The following is a 5,731-nucleotide window of genomic DNA, read 5'->3' as shown; positions in this document are numbered from 1 at the left end:
CCATGCTAGAGGTGGAAAATGGAAAAATACAATTCTACTAAAGGCTGCAACGGAGCCTTGACTATAAGGAAATGCAGCACATTTCAGTTTTAACTCATTTCCTCAAGTGCCAGTGTACATATTTGGGAAAGGCCAAGCTACACAATTTATACCATTTCAGGTATTCTCCAGATATTGAAAGTGGGATGCAATTTTCTTTAATCCTAGATTTGCCCATTTTTCCACCTCACTAGCCAAAAAATCTGTTTAGAGGATGCATCATAAGTGCCTGTGGCAACTGGGTATGTTTATCGGGGCATCTGTTGTTACACCTTTTTACTGCTCTGTCAGAAAACTATTTCCTTTTATTATAATTGGAGTTTTCAGTTTTCTTTCAAGAAACCCCTCCAGAATTCAGACAGCCTTTTGGTGTGCACTGTTAGTGCAAAAAATAAAGTTTTACCAGACCTCTTCCCTACATTTAATTTATATGAACCCCCTGCCTGTTTCTTATTACGTGTTATTTGGTATCTTTTCCACACCGTTCTTCCTCACACAAGGAGAATGAGTCAATCCCATTCTCTTAGTCTCTGCTTCTTATACGTATTAAAATTTCAAGCCAAAGCTGGGGTTTGCAACCATCATCTGTTTTTTTCCCCATAAACATACAAGTTAGAAATCTCCATTTTTACATCCACCTGTGTGACAATACAGTCTGAACCTCTTTTGCAGGTACCCCGTGATTTGTGTTTTACTTCTGTAATTACACTGTATTTCCATAGCAAGCCACCTTATTCATTGTTTTTCCTGGACAATATCCTCTCAAGGAGTAGCTACTTGATATAACATTTTATCTCCTACGTAACCATAGTCCTCAGGTACTGCGCTGTACACAAATGTGTCCTGGAGACCTTGCCTGGGCAGCAGGGCTGACAGCACCGGACCGTTGCATACACACTAAGCTACCATCACAATAACCTTGGTGGAAGAGATATGTGCATTGGGGAAATGTGCATTGTACAAAATAGCAATTACTTTCATGTATTTCTATACAGTGGTGCTTTTTAGCTGATGGGGAACTCAACAGAAAATTTTGTAGCGGGTGCGTGCGCACACATGCAATGCAACAGAGGTTTAAAAGAACAATATTGCACACAACAAGAACAGCACAGGTTATTCATGATCAAGATAATGCAAGATGGGAATATTTAGCTCTTATACGCTGGAAAACTTGTAAAGGACCTTATAACTTTCCTCTGCGGACTCCCCTTTTCACTTCGCCCAAGCTGCCACATGCACAGCTCTGCAAGCTTGGGGATAGCCAATGAAATCCCCACTGACGGCTCCTATGTACGTGCACAAACAATACATTTACTAACTTTGCTTTTCACCACACACGCACACTAGTTTGCTTTGCTCAGCATCAACATAAAAAGAGGTGACTAAAACACAGAGTTATAAAATACATCCCCACCACTCACCTTACAAATAAAATCACAGGACATCCGAGGTGTTGGACACCAACTTTCTCCTACATGCTGCTTTTCACACTCAGCCTGTGTTACCATATGCTTATCTCTGTGAGCTTGAAAATGGCCAGGAAAATCCCTGCCAGGCGCTACTGTGCAGCTGCAGTGTCCTTCGCCCTCCAGTGTGCTGTGGTGCCAGGCTGGGTGCTGCCACAGACACCGTCCATGCTCAGCAAGGGATGGAAATAAGGTTCAGAAAGTTTTTACTGAGGGTCATAAAGTTCTGGTGGGGATGGACCTCTCTGCTTCCAAGGTAACAGCTCTCTCTACTTTTATACTTATTTCTTTATGGTATTTTCAAGTTATGCATGGGGAACAAGACAGAGCATTCTTTACCTTATTCTTTTGCTCCTGTCTTTGTTTCCTTACTGGGCAAAGTCCTTGTCTCATCCCTTCGAAATGCAGGTCACTCTCAGCTAGTCACGGTCCTTCCCTCCGAAGGGCTCATCATCTGTCTTCCCGTCCTTCCTTTTCCTCCAGACCAGTTGTTTCACTCCCACCCACTTTCCCTTCCCAAATAGCTCATGACTCACCTCCCTGCCTTCATAGAGCCTTCTCATGCTTCCTTGGCCCACAACCCCCATTCCCCTCCCCACTCCTGCCTCCGCACTGTGTCTGTCCCCTATCCCCTCCTTCCATTTTTCTCCTCGGACCTCAGTTCTGATTTTCTTTTTTCTCCTTTTAGCTTCCAGTCCTCCTCTCCTCTCACAGGAGTTGCCAGCTCAGGTACCCTACAATAGGCTAGTTGGCATAGTTAAGCCCTGTTCTCCCAATTCCAGATCCAGCTCTTGTCTCCCCTCCATCTGCAGTTTCCCCCCCTGCGTCTTCTTCTTCCTGCACATCACTGCTGATACTGCTGAGAGCAGTCCCCTGCTGCAGCTCGGGGGTGAAGCTGCGACAAGGCCTGCTTCAGCCCAGAGCTATGGCTGTAAGGAAGAGCCCATCTTGGCTTGAGACAGAACCTGGCCGCTGTCGATGGAGTCCGAGGAGTGCTTAACTATTAAGCTTCCCCAACTTTTAATGCCTGAGCGAGATTAACAACCAAACTCAAGTGGCTTCGCTCAGGTGAGAAAGGGTCCATGTGACACAAAAGCCGTCAGAGCCTGGAGCGCCCCCCTTCTCCCCTGCCTTGGAGTCAGCTCCCCGCGCTGGATGCCAGCTCCCTGGTACAAGAAAGCAGTCTGGGAGGGCTCAGCCAGCCTTGCCGCTCTTTGAGGAAAAGCTGGAAGAGGCCTCAGCAGAGACAGCTCTGCTAGGAAACCTTGGCGCAGCTTTGCTCGCCTTTTGCTCCGCAGTAGCTTTTAAGCTGAGGATCTCATGCTTGAGCCCTGCCTGAGCCAAGCTGTAGCCGCATCGCAGCCGTACCTGTGCCTGGCCACGTGCCCCATCAATATGGATGCTGACCCTCAGGTCTGACTTCCCAGCTTGACTTTGGACATTCCTCATCACTATGACGGTGCTCAGCGATCACTGAGCTGTGTCTGACCCTGGTTACTGTCTCAGGGCCCGCTCCTGACCCTGACTCGCTCACCCAACCTGACCTCAGACCTGCCTCATCACTGTGGACTTGCCTGGTGATCTGGACTCAGATGAACCTGGGCCACCTCACGGGGCCCTCTTTGCTTGCTTAGCTAGGTGCTGTGTGATTGCGCCCTTGCTGGTGGGGTCTCTGCCCGGCGCCTGCTGTGCTGTCACCCCCAGCTCCCTGTTCACCTTCCCTTCGGGAATAGCCTATCCTTGCTGCTCTGACAAAGGGTCACTATGATGTACACAAGAGGACACGGAAGCTTCTCAAAAATAGCGTTTTTTGAAAATATAGATTTAAAAAAAGTGACTTTTCCCCCCTAACATTTGCTAGAAGCCATTTTGAATGAAGCTTTTCAGAAACAAATCATCCCAAGAAGGAACCTTGGTCTGGAACATTTCACCCCCATGACCAAAACTTGGCAGTTTTAAAACTCTGTTTTAAGTGGCTTTAAAATTTTTAGGAATGCTTTTGTGCCATGTTGTAAGACATGGAACGCGGCAACGAGGAGACGAATGGAAGGAGGGGACTGGGGGAGGTGGTGAGGCAAGGTGGAGGAGCTCGAGGGAATGAAGGGAATCAGAAAGTTGGGCTTTCCTCTCCTCCAAGTTCCAGTTGTTCCTATGAAAGAAGCATGAGCCAAAAATTGTCTCGAGTGGCTGTGACCAGCTCAGATTCACCATCACAGTGCAACAGAGCTGACAGGAATTTCAAGCGACACGTTCTTTAGTTTCACTCAGAGCTGATGAATTTTGGGGAACTATGGATGAATGCTCTGGTTTAAAGAACTACATACTATTACTACTGTTACCACAAGATTGTTCATGCACTTGGATCTCCTGCAGAGAGGTTTAGAAGGGATGAAGAATGTGACAGCCTACAAGTCAAGAAACTAAGCTGGGTATCTGAAATGAAAGGGACTCTTAAGTCAGACTCCTTAACTTTAGCCTTTGTTTAAGCTCAGTGACTGATTTAACTTTGGCGAAAACAAAGCCTCTAATAATGATTTAATCTTTTGCCCTTCAATGAAGGAGCTTGTGCATATAATATGCAAAAAATCATACAGCAACACTGAGAACTGCCAGAACTGGCATTTCTTGTATTTGCAATTCACATGTAGGTGTGTCATCTTGGTAGTAAAATGGAGTTGATAGTAAGTGTTTAAAGCAGCATTTTCCCTTCCCCATGTATCAGAGAAACAAAAGCTGGAGACCTCCCTTCTGGAAAATTAAATGCTTTCAAAAATACTTACATTTCTGTGTTCTGTTCAGCAAAATTTTTTTTTCTTTCTTCCTTCCTTCCTTTCCATGCAGCACAGATCATTTACAAAAAGAATTACAGGTGGATTCCTCAGAGTAATGATTCAGGAGAATAGGAAAGGGACAGCAACCTTAGGATGTTTTCTATTTACAAACCGTAACCAAGAGGCTTCTGTTCCTTCTCATACAACTTTACAAAACTGAAAGTAACAACCAAGCCACAAAACTATGCAGCTACTACTTTTCCAACATTAGTATGAAATAATTCAGATATTGCACGCCCTAGTGTTTTGGATTTTTTTACTTTCATTAGAGGATGATTTTTGCAAGGCTGAGCTAATGCATTTGTGATTTTCTTCTGGGACTCTTGAATGGAACTGCTAAGGAGGAGAAAAACTTTTATGTGACTTTTTGTTTCCCCATTTCCTCTTTTCTGATCTAGAACCATCTGATCTTGGTTTGTGACTAAATGGAAATAGAACAGAGCTGTAACTATGGTGTAATTGTTTCAGTGACTTTCCAGAAGAAGGTTTCATCCTAGTGTTCCCCCATCTTCCCAAATCTTGAGAAACAAAACAAACAAACAAAAAAACCCAAACCAAACAAAATAACACCTCTGAGCAAGGTGAGGAGAAGCCAGGTAATGGTTTATGCTGGTGTCCCCATTTAATTAGGGAAATTAAATGATTGTCCGGATCATATCCTGTGGATCTCAGTGGGGGTTGCAGGCATCTTACCTTTCTAAAATTAGGGACAGTAACGTGCATTGCTATCACTTAGTGACTAAATGAATTTTGACAGCAAGCTTGATTAATTTTAAAAGCCCTTGAGATAGCAGAAGAGAGAATTTGCAATCTCTGAAAGTGCCAAAGAAGTTTTACTGATTTTTCCATCAAATTACCAGCTGCTATGGTTAAAAACAAATCCCGTTATCATCTATTTTGTTAATTCTTTGGTTTTTTAGAAAAAGAGTAAAACTCATAGACCAAAACCATATGTGGGTCACTAAGGTTGCATAAAATACTGTGTAAATGTTGTCATAAAACCAAACAATGCAAAATTATTCTGCTGTAAATAACATGTGGTTACCATTTGTTTACAATTTAGTCCAGCTATCAAAATAAGCTAAACATTTTGATGAATGGTTCACACTCATTTTGTAAAGAACGCAGATTAGGGGAGGCATATTCAACATCTGCTCTTTTAGCATCAGCATTACTGCTGCACCTCAGCTCCCTCTGCTTGGGTAATATGAAGTTACCAGAACTCTTGGGGTCAACCTAAATAAGTTAATTGGATATGCTGCTCACTGAACTTTCCACTGATGAGCTGATTCCATTGCAGCCATCCTAATATTTTAAAAGAAAAGAAATAAATGCAATGAATTGTGTCATCATTTTATTTAATTCTTTATGACAGAAAGGATTTATAGAGAATAG

Source organism: Dromaius novaehollandiae, chromosome 1 (genome assembly GCF_036370855.1).
Source record: "Dromaius novaehollandiae isolate bDroNov1 chromosome 1, bDroNov1.hap1, whole genome shotgun sequence".
NCBI lineage: Eukaryota > Metazoa > Chordata > Aves > Casuariiformes > Dromaiidae > Dromaius > Dromaius novaehollandiae.
Note: the sequence above shows the minus strand (reverse complement) of the source record.